Genomic DNA, 18,553 nt, shown 5'->3' on the forward strand with positions numbered 1-18,553 from the left:
AGAAGGCAATGGCACCCCACTCCAGTACTCTTGCCTGGAAAATCCCATGGACGGAGGAGCCTGGGAGGCTGCAGTCCCATTGGGTTGCTAAGAGTCAGACACGACTGAGCGACTTCACTTTCACTTTTCACTTTCCTGCATTGGAGAAGGAAATGGCAGCCCACTCCAGTGTTCTTGCCTGGAGAATCACAGGGACGGGGGAGCCTGGTGGGCTGCCATCTATGGGGTCACACAGAGTCGGATACGACTGAAGCGACTTAGCAGCAGCAGCAGCAGCAGGAAGATACTGAGCTCACCTCCTCCCACAGACACATCAAAATCACAACAATTATCTCTGAAATGACCTGAAGACTAGCAGAGAAATTCTTCACAGCTGCAAGTATAAAGAAGGAGAAAGCACAGGTGAATAGGAGGGTTGGAATCATAGTCTAACGGTACCCACGCCTCCAGCACAGTGACTCGCAGCTGGAAGGGGTCACAGCTGCACGAGGGGGCTGGGGTCTGAGGCCTCCATCGGGCTGCTCAGCCCAGCGCAGCAGGTCCGGCTCCGAGAACCCACCGGGCTCACATTCCGGAGAGCTGGAGGCTAAGGGAAACTGAGACTCTGCTCTCGAAGACACCACACAGACTCTCCCCCGTCCTCAGTCCCTGCTCAGAGCCAGCAGTTTCAGAGACACCGGGCTCGGATCCACCTGCTCAACTCAAGATCACTTCTCAAGGCGAGAGGCAGCTGGGACTCCCGCTAGGGACCGAGACGTTGGCAGGCCACATTTCGGTCTTCCCTCGACCTGGGGTGTACCCGGCGTGCCCCAGCTGCCAGCATGCCTACGCTGCTTCTGCACCACAACCAGAGGCCTCACAACCAGAGGCACTGGGGGCCTAGCCAATCCCCTCTGCACCTGGAGCGCCACACACCACCACCCATAATGGGGGGGGCCTGCCTTGCCCACCAGCATGCCCAGGGCGACCACAAAATGCAGGACCTGCCGTCAGTTTAGCTCAGGGTCCAACGCCACCTACCAGCTGGTCCCCAATAGCTGGCCCTGCCACGCAGCCCACAGAGGGGTCACCCCCGGGCGCCTGCAGTGCTGGCCCGGGAGTGTGCTGCTGGGCCCTCCAGGCATCTCCTGGGTAAGGCCACTTCTCCAAGACCGGGAAATGGAATGAACCGAACCTAATGAAGAGAAGTGCACAGAGAATCAGGACACGTAAGGAGACAGAGGAATTTGTTATGTTGTGGTAACAAGATAGAACATCAGAAAAAGAACTAGATAAAACAGAGATAAGTGTTGTATCAAAAAAAAAAAGTGTTCAAGATAATGATTACAGAGATGCTCATCCAAGTCAGGAGAAAAATAGATGGACAGAGTGAGAACTTCAGAGAGTAATAACATATAATAACCAAAGAGCTGGAAAATACAATAACAGAGATCAACACACACACGAGGGAAGCAACATTAGATTATGTGATACAGGAGAACAAATCAGTGATCTGGAGGACAGAGAAATGAAAATCACCCAAGCTCAATAGCAAGAAGAAAACAGAATGAACAAATAGAAAGTGGGACCTCTGAGACAACATCAGGAAATATCAACATGCGCATTATAGGGATCCCAGAAAGAAGAGAGAAAGGGGCAGGGACCTTATCAGAGGGTATAACAACTGATAACTCTCCAAATCTGGGGAAGGAAGCACAGAGTCCCCATCAAGGTAAAGACAGACAGGTCCACACCAAGACATGTTAAAGGGTCAAAAATTAAAGAGGGATCATGGATGTAGTGAAATAAAAGCAACTAGTTATGTGCAAAGTATTCCCCTAAGACTGTCAGCTGACTTATCAGCGGACGTTGCAAACCAGGAGGGAATGATAGGATATATTCAATGTTCTAAAAAGAAAAAAGCCCACAATAAGAACACTCTACCAGCAAGATTATGATTCACAATTGAAGGAGAGATCAGGAGTTTCCCAGACTAGCAAAAGCTAAATGAGTTCGTCACTAATAAAACAGCCTTATAAGAAATGTTGAAGCAATTTACTTCAGCTTAAAAGAAGTGTCACTAATCAGTAACAAAAAACCACACAAAAGTAAAAAATCTCCCTGGAAAAGGTATACATATAGTAAGGGTAGCAGATCAAACACTTATTGAACTTCTGTAAAGAATAAAAGACAAAAATAATATTTTTTTTTTAAAGAAAGGGCCCAAGTAAACCAGAAATGAAAGAGATAAAGTTGTAAGACACCATAGAAATACAAAGTACCAGAAGAGATTACTACAAACAGTTATATACCAACAAATTGGACAACCCAGAAGGAGTGAATAAATTCCTAGAAACACAAATCTTCTAAGATTGAATCAGGAATAAATAAAAAATAAATAAAAATAGAAACAATACTAGAAATGAAATTGAGTAATCAAAAAATTCCCACTAAACAAAAGTCCAGGACTGGGCGACTTCACTGATAAATTTCTATCAAACATTTAAAGGAAAGTTAACATCTATTCTTCTCAAACTATTCCCCCCAAGAAAGAGTGTTTTCAAACTTATTTTCTGAGGCCAGCATCACCAATAGATGAAAACCAGAGAAGGACCCTATCAAAAAAAAAAGCAAATCACAGGTCAATATCAGTCATGAACACAGATGCAAATACCCTTAACAAAATAGTAGTTAACTGAATTCAACAATACATTAAAAGAACCATACACCATGGTCAAATGGGATTTAGCTCACCCCTGCAGGAATGTTTCAATCTATGCAAATCAACAGGTGTCACACTAGATTAGCAGAACAAAGGATAAAAACCATATGATGATCTTCCTCCAGCAAAAGTATTTGGCAAACTTTGGTATCAACAAAATTCAAAGGATGATTGATGATAAAAACTCTCAGTGTGGGTATAAAGGCAACATAGCTTTTATACTAAAGGGCATGCATGACAAATCAGAGCTATCACACTCAGTGGTGAAAAGCTGAAAGAACTTCCTCTAAGAGCAGGAGCAAGACAAGGATGCCTACTCTCAGCACTTTCATTCAACACAGTATTAACAGTGCTAGTCACAGCGAAAAAATAAAAACTGGGATCTAATTTCTAAAGGAAGTAAAACTGTCAACGTTTGCAGATGACACGATAACATGTAGAGAAAACCCTAAAGATTTCACCGAATAATTAGCATAAATTCAGTAAATTTGAAATATACACAATGAATACACAGAAATGTTATTTTTCTCTGTACTAATAACTATCAGAGAACTTAAAAAGTGAAAAAAAAAGAAAAAAAAATGTGATTGTATCAAAAATAATAAAATACCTCAGAATAAATTTAACCACAGAGGTGAAAGATTTATATACCCAAAGTATAAGACATTGATAAAAGAAATTAAAGGTGACAAATAAATGAAGATATATCCCATGCTCTTGGATTGGAAAAATTAGTCTTTTTAAAATAGCCTTATTACTCAAAGCAATGTACAGATTTAAAGCAACTCCAATTAAAATACCCATGACATTTTTCAGAGAACTATGACAAATGATCCTAAAATAAATACAGAACCACAAAATACCCACATTGCCAAAGCAATCCTGAGGAAAAAGACCCAAGCTGGGGACAGCACGCTCCCAACTGTGAGTGCAGCGAAACAGGCCTCTTGCTTTCTTGCCCCAGCCAGCGTGCTGAATTTTGAGTCAGTTTCATGCCTGAGGGCCGGGAAGAAGGCTCATAGGATTCTCCTAAGACGCTGATGTGGCACGGATGCTACTCACCGTGTCACGGGCTCCATCAAGACGCCCATCCGCCAGTCAACAGGGATGCTCCTCTCAGACAGCCTCCAGACCGGCCAGAGGGCAGCCTCGGTGTCCTGCACAGCTTACCACCACAAATCCGCAGCTTGGTGGTCAGCTCACCATGTGCGCTCCCCACCGAGGCCCTGAGAGCAAGCTTTGGGCAACAGCTTGAGAACACACACAGAAAGCTGGGTCACATCTGCAGGACAGAGGCAGACCAGAAATTTCTGCAGTAGCACCATCCTTAGGAGAAGAAAAGAGGGGCTGTCAGCACCCAGCCTATTGTGTTGCAAGATCAAAAGATGGTATATAAGCGCAAGAACTCTGACAAAAGATATGATAAGAAATGTGAATCAGGTTTATCCATAAAGGCCTGAGAAAGCTGAGAAAGCCCTCTCTAATTCTAGAGGGCTGAGAGAGGGTGTTTCTTTCCTGAGGACAATTAGTAAACCCTGGAGCAGGTGGCTGCTACTTGGGAAGTGAATATAGTAGCAGAAACCCCCCAGGAACACTAAAAAAAAAAAAAAAGTAATCTAACAATACTAAGTGACTTCACAAGTCTTTGAGTTATCAACCCCAAAGACTTAGAAATCTTCAATCTACCTAATTAATAACTTTAAAAAGCGGTTATAAGAGATCTCAGTAAGCTACAAGGAAAGACAGAAAGAGAGTTCAATGAAATCAGAAAAAAAAAAAAAGGAAGAAAAGAGCAGAAAAACATAACAGGCAAAAACTGTAAAAAAAAAAAAAAAGAACCAAAAACCAGTCTGGAACTAAAATGAATGAAATGAAAAATGTCAGAGAAAAGTGGATACTTACGATAGCATCTTAACAAATATGCAGGTAAAATGAGGTATGTTGTGAAATAACATAAAAGGAGAAGAATAAAAGAATGGAACACTTACAGGCGTGCAACGATAAGTTTCCATCAGCATAAAATGGACTGTTTTAACTATGGGATGTTTTCTGTATGCCCTACGGTAGCCACAAAGCAAAGCTCTTTAGTAGAATCATAAACAGTAAAAAAAAAAAAAAAAGGCAAGCATAGCATACCAACTTGGTAAATCACTGAGTTACAGAGACAGACAGGCACAGAGCGGGAAAAGAAACAATGGAGTAACAACACAGTCAGAAAGCAACCGCTAGCATGTCAGTCTAAGTCCATACATGTCAGCAATCACTCTAGACGTAAACAGACTGAGTGCACAAATCAAAGCCATAGCGTGGCTGGCTGGATTATAGTCTGCATATAAGACACTCATTTCAGCTCAGAGAACACAAATAGGCTCAACGTAAAGGGATGGATGACTATATTTCATGCGAGTGGAAGCCAAATAACGTGGAGGCAGCCATACTCACATCACAGAAAACAGACTTTAAGTCAAAACCAACAGCAAGGCACAAGCTGATTTTATAATGATACAAGGATTAATACATCAAGAAGCTGTAAATGAAAAGTCAACCCTCAGGATGGGAGAGAATATTTGCAAATGAAGCAACTTGACAAGGGATTAATCCCCAAAATACACAAACAGCTCATGCAGCTCAATTAAAAAAAATCCAATCAAAAATTGGGTGGAAGATCTAAATAGACATTTCTCCAAAGGCATATGGATAGCTAAAAAGCACAAGATGCTCAACATTATTAATTATTAGAGAAATTCTAGTCAAAACTATTCAGTACAATGAGGTATCACGTCATTCCAGTCAGAATGTCTATCATTAAAAAAATCTACAAACAGTAAATGCTGGGTAGGGTGTGGAGGAAAGGGAACCCTCCTACACTGTTGGAGGGAATGTGAACTGGTACAGCCACTCCTGAGAACAGTATGGAGGTTCCTTAAAAAATGAAAAATGGAGCTGCCATCAGTTCAGTTCAGTTGCTCAGTCGTGTCCGACTCTTTGTGACCCCATGGGCTGCAGCACGCCAGGCCTCCCTGTCCATCACCAACTCCTGGAGTTTACCCAAACTCATGTCCATTGAGTCAGTGATGCCATCCAACCATCTCATCCTCTGTCGTCCCTTTCTCCTCCTGCCCTCAATCTTTCCCAGCATCACAGCTACCATATCCAGCAATTCCACTCCTGGGTATATATCCAGAGAAAATCATAACTTAAAGAGACACATGCACCCCAATGCTCATAGCAGCACTATTTACAGTAGCTGGGACATGAAAGCAACCTAAATGTCCATCAACAGGGGAATGGATAAAGAAGATTCCATACATACTGTGGAGTGCCATATTGAGGTCACAGGTATGAGGCCTTGAACCAAGGCCACAGATACGGAGCCCAGCACTGTTATCTCTGGAACTGACTTAACTCTATAGCAACCATTGCTAAGAGCTTCCCCCATCATCCTTACTGACCAGTTCCCTGACCCCATATTAGGTAAAAATACCCACTCCAGTATTCACCCAAAATGCCCTAACCAATCACCTAATGCCACCCTTTCAGCAAGAATTTTCTGTCTTGAGGCTATAATACTTGGCTGCTGGCCCACAAAAGGGCTTCCCTGGTGGCTCAGATGGTAAAGAATCTGCCTGCAATGTTCAATCCCTAGGTTGGGAAGATCCCCTGGAGAAGGGAATGGCAACCCACTCCAGTATTTTTGCCTGGAGAGTTCCATGGACAGAGGATCCTGGCGGGCTACAGTCCATGGGGTCAAAAAGAGTCAGACACAACTGCGCGTCTTTCACCCAAGTTCAAGCCCATGAAAGCGTCAGCTCTCCTTTGAGCCTGCCGACGGTTCTATCCCCTTCTCCCTCTCTATCCTCCCTTTGGTCACTGCTCCCTGATCTGTCAGGAAGTTGGCCTGACTGTGCTTGCAGTGCCCACATTATCTCTGCTATTTATTCTTAATAAACATGCTCCTTTCTAAAATACTCCATGTCTGGAGATTCTCTTCCAACCCTCGCACAGACCACAACACATATATACAATGGAAGATTACTCAGCCATAAAAAAGAATGAAATAATACCATTTGCAGCAACACGGATAGAACTAGAGACTGTCATACTGAGTGAAGTCAGAGAAAGGCAAATATCATATTATATCGCTTATATGTGGAATCTAAAAAAAAGGGTACAAATGAACTTATCTACAAAACAGAAATAGAATTACAGATGTAGAAATCAAACATCGTTACTGGCGTTAGGGTGGGGGAGGGATAAATTGGGGAATTGGGAATGACCTATACACACTACTATATTACGATATGTAAAATAGATAACTAATAAGGACCAACTGCATAGCGAGGGGAAATCTATTCAGGAGTCTGTAGTGGCCTATACGAGAAAAGAATCTAAAAAAGAATGGGTATATGCGGATATATAATTGATTGCTGTACACCTGGAACTAATACAACATTGTAAATCAACTAGATTAGAAAAAATATATAAGATCAAACTATATGCTGCCTATCAGAGACTGACTTCAGTGTTAAAAACACAAACTAGGCTCAAAGTGAAGCTTTAGGACAAGACATGCCATACAAGTGAAACTAAAAGAAAGCAGTGGTAGCAAGAGTTACACCAGACAGAACAGACTCTAAGCCAAAAGCTGCAACAAGAAAAAAATTAAGGTCACTATACGATAGGAGAAGGGCAGGATGGCAGAGTAGAAGGAAGTGTGTGCATCAGCTCCTGCGAGAACTCCAAAATTACAACTCGCGGCTGAACAACCATCGACAGAATGTTGCATCCCACCAAAAAGAGATACCCCACTTCCAAGGGCAAAGAGAAGCCCCAGAAAGAAGAAAGGAGGGGCAAAATCGTGTTTAGACTCAAATCCCATACCCACCAGAGATGCTCAGAGGGCTCAGACAAAACCTTGTCTGCACCAGGATCCAGAGACCCCACAGAGACTGAGCCAGACCTGTGTTTGAGTCTTCTACTGTGGGGAAGAATCCCTTAGAAGAAATGGAGTAGCCATCATAGTCAACAAAAGAGTCCAAAATGCAGTACTTGGGTGCAGTCTCAAAAATGACACAATGATCTCTGTTCATTTCCTAGGTAAACCATTCAATATCACAGCAATGCAAGCTTATGCCCCAACCACTAATGCCGAAGAAGCTGAACGGTTCAATGAAGACCTACAAGAGCTTCTAGAACTAATACTCAAAACAGATGTCCTTTTCATCATAGGGTACTGGAATGCAAAAGTAGGCAGTCAAGAGATACCTGGAGTAACAGGCAAATTTGGCCTTGGAGTACAAAATGAAGAGGGCAAAGGCTAACAGAGTTTTGCTAAGAGAACGCACTGGTCATAGCAAACACCCTCTTCCAACAACACAAGAGAAGACTCTACACATGGACACCACCAGATGGTCAATACCAAAATCAGATTGATTATATTCTTTGCAGGTGAAGATGGAGAAGCTCTATGCAGTCAGCAAAAACAAGACTGGGAGCTGAATGTAGCTCAGATCATGAAATTCTTATTGCCAAATTCAGGCTTAAATTGAAGAAAGTAGGGAAAACCACTTGACCAATTCAGGTATGACTTAAACCAAATCCCTTATGATTATACAGTGGAAGTGAGAAATAGATTCAAGGGATTACATCTGACAGACAGAATGCCTGAAGAACTATGGACAGAGGTTTGTGACATTGTGCAGGAGGCAGGGATCAAGACCATCCCCAAGAAAAAGAAATGCAAAAAGGCAAAATGGTTGTCTGAGGAGGCCTTACAAATAGCTGAGAAGAGAAGCGAAAGGCAAAGGAGAAAAAGAAAGATATACCCATTTGATTGCAGAGTTCCAAAGAATAGCAAGGAGAGATAAGGAAGCCTTCCTTAGTGATCAATGCAAAGAAATAGAGGACAACAATAGAATGGAAAAGACTATAAATCTCTTCAAGAACTTAGAGACACCAAGGGAACATTTCATGCAAAGATGGGCTTGATAAAGGACAGAAATGGTCCGGACCTAACAGAAGCAGAAGATATTAAGAGGAGGTGGCAACAATACAAAGAAGAACTGTACAAAAAGATCTTCATGACCCAGATAACCCCGATGGTGTGATCACTCACCTAGAGCCAGACATACTGCAATGCAAAGTCAAGTGGACCTTAGGAAGCATCATTACGAACAAAGCTAGTGGAGGTGATGGAATTCCAGTTGAGCTATTTCAAATCCTAAAAGATGATGCTGTGAAAGTGCTGCACTCAATATGCCAGCAAATTTGGAAAACTCAGCAGTGGCCACAGGACTGGAAAAGGTCAGTTTTCATTCCAATCCCAAAGAAAGGCCATGCCAAAGAATGCTCAAAACACTGCACAATTGCACTCATCTCACATGCTAGCAAAGTAATGCTCAAAATTCTCCAAGCCAGGCTTCAACAGTATGTGAACTGTGAACTTCCAGATGTTCAAGCTGGGCTTAGAAAAGGCAGAGGAACCAGAGATCAAATTGCCAACATCCACTGGATCATTGTAAAAGCAAGAGAATACCAGAAAAACATCTACTTCTGCTTTATTGATTATGCCAAAGCCTTTGTGTAGCTCACAACAAACTGTAGAAAATTCATTTTAAGAGATGGGAATACCAGACCACCTTACCTACCTCCTGAGAAATCTTGGTGCAGGTCCAGAAGCAACAGTTAGAATCGGACATGGAACAACAGACTGGTTCCAAATTGGGAAAGGAGTACGTCAGGGCTGTGTATTGTCACCCTGCTTATTTACCTTATATGCAGAATTCAGTTCAGTTGCTCAGTCGTGTCCGATTCTTTGCAACCACATGAACCACAGCACGCCAGGCCTCCCTGTCCATCACCAACTCCCGGAGTTCACCCAAACCCATGTCCATTGAGTCAGTGATGCCATCCAACCATCTTATCCTCCATCGTTCCCTTCTCCTCCTGCCCTCAATCTTTCCCAGCATCAGGGTCTTTTCAAATGAGTCAGTTCTTCCCATCAGGTGGGAGTTTGGAGTTTCAGCTTCAACATCAGTCCTTCCAATGAACACCCAGGACTGATCTCCTTTAGGATGGACTGGTTGGATCTCCTTGCAGTCCAAGGGACTCTCAAGAGTCTTCTCCAACACCACAATTCAAAAGCACCAATTCTTCGGTGCTCAGCTTTCTTTATAGTTTAACCTCAGATACGCAAATGACGCCACCCTATGGCAGAAAGTGAAGAGGAACTGAAGAACCTCTTGATGAAAGTGAAAGAGGAGAGTGAAAAAGTTGGCTTAAAACTCAACATTCAGAAAACTAAGATCATGGCTTCTGGTCCCATCACTTCATGGGAAATAAATGGGGAAACAATGGAAACAGTGACAGACTTTTTATTTTCTTGGGCTCCAAAATCACTGAAGATGGTGACTGCAGCCATGAAATTAAAAGACACTTGCTCCTTGGAAGAAAAGCTATGACAAACCAAGACAGTGTATTAAAAAGCAGAGACATTACTTTGCCAACAAAGGTCCATCTAGTCAAAGCAAGGGTTTTTCCAGTGGTCATGTATGGATGTGAGAGTTGGACCATAAAGAAAGCTGAATGTTGAAGAATTGATGCTTTTGAACTGTGGTGTTGGAGAAGACTCTTGAGAGTCCTTTGGACTGCAAGGTGATCAAGCCAGTGAATCCTAAAGGAAATCAGTCCTGAATATTCATCAGAAGGACTGATGCTGAAGTTGATGAAGTTTGGCCACCTGATGTGAAGAACTGACTCATTTGAAAAGACCCTGATGCTGGGAAAGATTGAAGGCAGGAGAAGGGGACAACAGAGGATGAGATGGTTGGATGGCACCACTGACTCGATGGACATGAGTCTGAGCAAGCTCCGGGAGTTGATGATGGACAGGGAGGCCTGGTGTGCTGCAGATCATGGGGTCTCAGAGAGTCAGACATGACTGAGCAACTGAACTGAACTGAAATAATGATAATGTTGTCAATTCATCAAGATGACAAACAAATAAATATGCACTCACCAGTGTTACTGTGTTGCTGCTGCTGAGTCGCTTCAGTCGTGTCGACTCTGTGCGACCCCATAGACGGCAGCCCACCAGGCTCCCCCGTCCCTGGGATTCTCCAGGCAAGAACACTGGAGTGGGTTGCCATTTCCTTCTCCAATGCATGAAAGTGAAAAGTGAAAGGGAAGTCGCTCAGTTGTGTCCGACTCTTTGCGACCCCATGGACTGCAGCCCACCAGGCTTCTCCGTCCATTGGATTTGCCAGGCAAGAGTACTGGAGTGGGGTGCCATAGCAAATACTAACAGATTTGAAGAGAGACATAGAGAATAGAAAAAAAGTGTTCGGATCTTTAATACCTAACTTTCCACAGTGAACAGATCATTCAGAAAGTATGTCAGTAAGGGAGTACTAAACTAGAATTCCACGTTAGACCAAATGGACTTAACAGGCAAAAACACAGCAGTTCATCCAATAGCAGCGAAAGTCTTCTCAACTGCTTGTTGAACATTCTCCAGGACAGATCAAGTAATGGTTCACTAAACAAATCTTAGCCAATTTAAGAAGACTGATATCATACTAATTATTAGTGAGTCATATATTTATGTGTGTGTATATATATATACACATATATATACACACACACACATTTTTTCCATTATGGTTTATCATAGGATACTGAATATAACTCTCTGTGCTCTGCAGTACAACCTTGCTGTTTATCTGTTCTGTACATAAAAGCTCACATTTGCTAACCCAACCTCCCTCTATCCTGCCCGGAACCCCTCCTCCTCGGCAGCCACCTGTCAGTTCTCCATGTCCGGGATTCTGCTTCTGGTTCATATATAGGCTCATTTGTGTTGTATTTTAGATCTCACATAGAAGTGATATCATACAGCATTTGTCTTCCTCTTTCTGACTTGCTTACTTACATACTAACCACAATGGTAAGAAACCAGAAATGAACAACAGGACAGAGACTAGAAAGTTGACAAATATGTAAAAATTAAACAACGTGATCCTAAGCCATCTATAGGCCAAGTAAAAAATTAAAAAAGAAAAAGACTGAATCACGAAGAAGTAAAACAATCTGAACGGATCAAATTACTATTACGGACACTGAAACAGTGCTCAAAAATCTCCCAGCAAATAGTACCAGGACTATATGACATCACTGGTGATTTCTGCTGAGCTTTTTTTCCCTCTGTCAAACATTTACAGAAGAATTCACACTAATTATTTTCACCTGGGTCAATCTTGTCACTCTGTGGATGATACACTTTACATTTTACAAATACACTAGGGGACACATATGTACAATATCAAAAATGTTAGAGCTCTTGGTTCTGAATCCTTGAGGTCTTTGAAAATATTTATCAGTTGAGTTCAAACGTATTTCAGAAATTTAACATGACTGAGCATACATTGAAAATATGATTCTTGTAAACTGTTTATAAAATACAAAGAAGTAATAAGGAAGAATGTCACTGTCTGTTACGAGAGTGTGGAGAGTAATGGAAACCTTCAAGAACAAGCCTGGACGGATTATAACCTCCACTTGAAAAGCCGGTATCTTTAATAAGCAGAGGTGACTGTTCATTTTGTTTGCAGTGAAGTTGTTTGCATTGCAGTTTTGGTTGAAAATAAACCAATGGCAACGATGGAGGGTGGACTGGCATTTTGTGCTGGGAATGGACAGAAGCCTTTAAAAATGATGTCATGAATATATACTGATGATTCACCAAGGAAACTGTGATCTATGTTAATAAAGCATATTATAACTGAATCAGTAGATCAGCAGTTTTGTTTATTGTGTGTCTATGTGTGTGTTATGAATTGTGGTGCAACTTACATATTTATATTTTCTCAATTCTCTGAAGTGCACTGATTAAGAGAAAAATTTGACAAAAGCTTATCTACTTTTTCACATATTCTTTGAGAATAAAATATCTTTAAATTTTTTTATTTTTAACAAATAAAAAAATGTAGTAGAATTTTAAAGGTTACTTCCCATTTACGGTTATAAAATATTGCTATTTCCCCCATGTTGTAGACTATACCCTTGAGCCTATCTTTTTTTTTTTTTGGCTGTGCCAGGGCTTCGTTGCAGCATGTGGGATCTAGTTTCCTATCAGGGATCAAACTTGGGCCTCCTGCACTGGAAGCATGGGAGTCTTAGCCACTGGGTCACTGGGGAAGTCCCCCTTGAGCCTGTCTCACAGCCAGCACCATGTACCTCGCACTCCGCAACCCCTATACTGCACCTCCCACCTCCCTACTGGTCACCACTGGTTTGTTCTCTGTATCTGTGAGTTTGCTTTTTTTTTCCCTAGCTATAGTCACTCATTTATTATATTTTTCAAACAGTATTTGCCTTCCTCTGACTTACTTCACTTAGCACAATGCCCTCCAAGGCCATCCATGTTGATCTTCTTTATCCATTCATCTGTTTATGGACACTTAGGTTGCTTATATATCTTGGCAATTGTCAATACTGCTAGTATAAACACCAGGGTACATATATCTTTTTGAAACAGTGTTTTGGCTTTTTCTTCAATATATATCCAGGAGTGGAATCACTAGGTCACACAGTAATTCTATTTTTAACTTTTTTGAAACTTTAGTATATCCCAAGAAGTCTCTCATACTCCACATGCCAGTATATTTAAAATTTTAAGTGATTTTTAAAACAACCTTTTAAAAAAATGTTTTTTGGCTGCGTGGGTTGCAGGATCTTAGTACTCCGCCAGGGACTGAACCTGGTTCACAGCAGTGAAAGCGCTGAGTCCTAATCACTGGACTGCCAGGAAATTCCCAGACCAATTCGACCTTAAAATAAGGACTTTTAAAAGAGACAGAGGAGGACACTACATAATGATCAAAGGATCAATCCAAGAAGAAAATACAATTTTAAGTGTTTTTGCACCCAACATAGGAGCACCAAAATACATAAAGCAAGTATTAACATAAGGGAGAAATTGACAGTCACAATAAAAGTAGGGACCTTTGACACCTCACTCATAACGCTGGACAGGTCATCCAGACAGAAAATCAATGAGGAAACACCGGCCTTAAATGACACATTGCACCAGATGGATATACACTTCTATCTATCTATATAGATATAGATATGCAGGCATCAGTCGCTCAGTTGCGTCCGATTCTTTGCAACCCCATGGACAGTAGCCCACCAGTCTCCTCTGTCCATGGAATTTCCCAGGCAAGAATACTGGAGTGGGCTGCCATTTTCCTCCTCCAGGAGATTTTCCCTACCCAGCAATTGAACCTGTGTCTCCTACATTGCAGGCAGATTCTTTACCTGCTAAGTCATCAGAGAATGCCATATATAGATGTGCTATTTAAAAAAGCTTCCAAAAAATGAAAGTTCAGGAGCAGATGGCTTCACAAGTGAATTCTGCCAAACACTTAGAGAAGAGTTAATATCTATTCTTCTCAAACTATTCCCCAAAATTGCAGGGGAAATTGCAGAGTCAGGAATTACAGGGTTGGGGGAAATGGCGCAGGACACTTGGTAACTGAAGACTGGACATTTGAGGGCATTAGACACACAAGACATGAGAAATGGGCCGAAGTCTCTGGAATGACTGGAGGACAAAGGAGGAGGAAACAAAGGATAAAAGGCTTGGGAGAGCAGAAAGAGGGAGGGCTGCGTTGAGAGTTTGGGATCAGGGGACAGAGGTTTCATGGAGATGAAGGTCTGAAATGCACAGGATGGGTGTGGGAGCGCAGTAAAGAGGCTGAGAAGGGAAAGCATTAGTTCCAGAGATATCTGAAGGTCACAGGCCGAGAGCATGAGGTCACAATGAGGAGCAGAGAATGAAGGAGGAGAGGGATGGAGGTGGGTGATGGTAGTTGCAGTGGGTAGATTGGGGGGTCACTAATTTTTTCTATTCACTAATCCCATGACTTGCATTTAAATCATAATCTGTGAGTAGTTTCTAGTTTTGGACCTTGAGGTAATAACCTTCCTGACATAAAATACTTGTGATGATCCTTTCAGCTGAATACACTGTGCAAGATTAGAGAACAAATGAGTCCACGATGACACAGTATTTCTTCTCTCCAGGGACACCAGGTGCAAGGTGTGACCGTGGAAGGGTGGCACAGAGGCCACCAGACGGACCTGGGTCCTGCTTCGCACCTGAGTGGGCCTGGAAGTGGACTCTCTCTTGGAAGCTGCAGACCTGTGCCTCGTGAGCCCCTCCTCATTGCCCTTCTAAGACCCGAAACAGAAAGCACGGCCAAGACTGCTGGATTTCTAACTTATGAACTGTAGAATGTTCTTTAAACTGTGAAATGTGTGGTCATATATTAAGGTAGCAATAGAAAATTACAGAGGAGCAAATTTAATTATAAAGTAATACACATTATGAAATATTTAATAAAATCGAGTAAAAATGTCCATGAATTAACCACCTCCCCCCCCAGAGGTAGTAACATGTTATCTCCAGATGTTCTAGTCTCTACTAACTGTATCCTCCTGGCTATGCAACTTCCATGTGTCACAAACTACTTTTGAATTTGTATAGTACACATCCAAACATACCCCACTGCTAAGATACTACGTACATGGTTCAACACTGACATATTGTCAGATCAGACTTTCTGTGCATGAAATTGCTTTCCTTTACAGTGATATTTGAAGGTGATACTTTCACACCGGTAGAAATGGATCTCCTGCATTCCCAAACAGCGCCTTATTGCACGGTAATTATGAATAAAACGACTTAACCAGAATACTTGGTAGTTATGCGTCTACACAGCTGCTCGTGTTCTTTTTCCTGCTGTCACAGACGTGGCCTTTGGTTTCTACACACGTGGCTTATCTGGTGAAACTGTTGCACCCAAACGCCTGTGCGTTTCTGTGTTAGGTGGACAACTCCTAAATTACCTTGCAAATGGATGAGAAGTGTAATATTCCGCCTACTGAGTTCCCACTGTTAAAACTGATTAAACAAGGAGGCCACTACGCTGAGGTGATTCTTATGCTTTGGTAGCCTATTTAAGCACACAAAACTTAATATCGAGTCAAGGCATTTTAACCTGAGAAAACAAATTAAGAACAGCCAATCACACCCAGCGACCTAGGCTTTCCAAGACCAAGGTGACTGGGTAATATACAATCAAATAGTAATCTTGCTTTCATTTGGCGTCTTCTCTAGAAAAACTGACTTCTCTGGTGGCCCAGACGGTAAAGTGTCTGCCTACAATGTGGGAGACCCGGGTTCATTCCCTGGGTCGGGAAGATCTCCTGGAGAAGGCAACGGCAACCCACTCCAGTACTCTTGCCTAGAAAATCCCATGGATGGAGGAGCCTGGTGGGCTACAGTCCATGGGGTCGCAAAGAGTCGGACACGACTGAGCGACTTCACTTTCCACTTTCCTTTCCTAGAAAAACCTGTCCCCTAGTTCCTTCAGATAAAGTGCTCTTAACCACCTTTGATTTGAGGCTGCTGGAACTGAAAAGAGGTAGGTTCAGATTAACTCTTGAAAACCTGAAATGGGCAGAAATTAGTATTCTAACACACAGTGCCACATTTCACAGGGAGCGCGCTCCTCTTGTTGTCCCTGAACACCTCGCTGAGGTGCACTGGGGCTGAGGACTCTCAGTGCAGTCTCTTCCCACTCCTCCCAGCCCCCCTCACTTGTGTCAACTTCTCCTCAGCACCTCTGTGCCCTACGATCAGAGACTTCGCCCTTGATAGTAATATCACTCTGCCTGCCTTATCCGTCTCCCACCACATACCGAACAGCCCACGGAGGACTTCCGGCACACACCAGCACAGGGAATCCAGGTGAAACTCACGGTGACTTGAATCTGGTAACTCTAACAATGCATCTGCCCCAAGAGCAGACTGGAATCAGGGGTGCTGGTCACCCAGGATCAGTCCCATCTCACAAGCAGCCCATTTAATGCCCCAGATTCCTGTTTCTCATTTGATGCTTAACATTGCGGCCACAGCTCTGCTGCTCCAGAGTTTTCATCCAGAATATAGTCCCTCTTCCAAAATCAGACTTGCAGAGCCTAATAGGAAATGTCAGTTCAGATTCCGTTTAAAATGATCACTTAAACGACCAAAAAAGGAAAAAATGTCCCGCCATGGCTCCGCCCCCATGCCTTGGTTACCCTTCTCAGAGCAGCTCAGAGACCAGAGCTCCCGGCAGCTCTGCCACCTTCGTGAACGGATCTGGCATTTCCAGGTTTTGATGCTCAGACTCAGACAGGTTAAGGAGAGCAAAGGACTTGAAATTTGGTGGGTGGGTTTTATCTTTATTATCCATGATATGGAAAGAGAAGAAACAAAGATAATCTCTACTCCCACGAAGGCAAGCCTGACATCTAAATCCTCCTGGTAAAGATGAACACAGAACACCCAGTCCCCAACACTGAAGACCCCATCCCCAACACTGAAGCCTCCGTCCCCAGCAGATTACAACAATCAACTCTCGTAATGTGTGGATCTTAGCACAGTGTCTTTAACACATGCGTGTGAGCACGCAGTAGATCCTCATGAAACATTCCTTTCGTGAATGAATACGTGTTGTCCCCCACTGTTCAGACTCCACTGCTTTCTCTAGTCCCTACTCATTTTGCAACTGGTGAGCAGAGAATGTCATCTTTCCAGAAGTTGGTGGTGGTCTTCACTGGGAGCAGCAGTATTTGTGTTCAGATAGGGTGGTTGTGTGTAAGGCACTCAGGCACTTTTCTTGATTTCTCTAGATTAATGCTGCTGGGAATGAGGTCTGGGGGAAGCAACTTCATTGATTGCTCAAATTGCAAATTAATGACCCAGACCTGGGGAGTCATAACCTCTGAGTGTTAGGCCCCCAGTATCTGTTTTTAATGGGATCCAAAAGTAATTCATATAGACGGGAAATTCTGAGCAATATTCACCAAAGTGATTTTCACCTTTGACTCTCCATTGGGATCATTTCTGTAATTTTTTTGGACTCTACCATCCTCTGTGTTGCACCCCCAGAGCTTCTGTCAATTAGTCTGAGGCAGGACCCAGGATCAATGATATCTTAAAGAAGTGGCCCAGGTTATTCCACTGTGACGCTGGGTAAACACTGGGAGGCTCCAGGTTCATTTCTAAGGACCCAGTGGAGGGTCTGGCCCTGGGGAGGCCTGCTCCGCATAGACGTGAATGGGGGGCAGTCAGTCTATCTCACATTCCTGGTGTCAGCAGACGTGCAGGTGTCTCTAGGAGACACAGGAGGAGAAACTCACACAAACTCCATAAAGGAACACTGTAAACGCACAGATTTTCCCAGCCACCCCCCCCCCCCCCAAGCAATGGAAGAAGAGTTGGGACATCCCTTGTGGGCATGGAGAAGCCTCTGGTTCTCACTCCGATTGCCATGGAAGATCACCTGAGCAAAAGGAAACTCTTAGAGGATTTAGGACATGGGGAGAGGAGCGGGAGCGGGACCTCTGTGACGGCAGGACACAGAGGCCTGGACTTCTCGAGGGAATCCCCAGTGAGCAGAGCCGCCCCAGCCACAGTTTAAGGCCTCGGTTCCTCCTTGGCCTTTGGACATCAGCCCTGCGCAATCTGCGTTATTCATCCCCACCTACCTGGGTGCGTGACTGTTGTCTCCTTTTCTTCACATCCCAGGGCTCTTCTTTGCTCAAAAAAAGGTGACCAGGTTCAGCTTAGAGACAGCAAGACCTGCTTATTAAAAAAAAAAAAAAAAAGGAACATATTACTCATCCTGGGGTTTCTACATTTTCCAACCCAGTGGTATTCAGTAGCAGAGACGGCAATGGCACCCCACTCCAGTACTCTTGCCTGGGATCCCACGGAGGGAGGAGCCTGGTGGGCTGCAGTCC

This window comes from Capra hircus, chromosome 22 (genome assembly GCF_001704415.2).
Source record: "Capra hircus breed San Clemente chromosome 22, ASM170441v1, whole genome shotgun sequence".
Lineage (NCBI taxonomy): Eukaryota > Metazoa > Chordata > Mammalia > Artiodactyla > Bovidae > Capra > Capra hircus.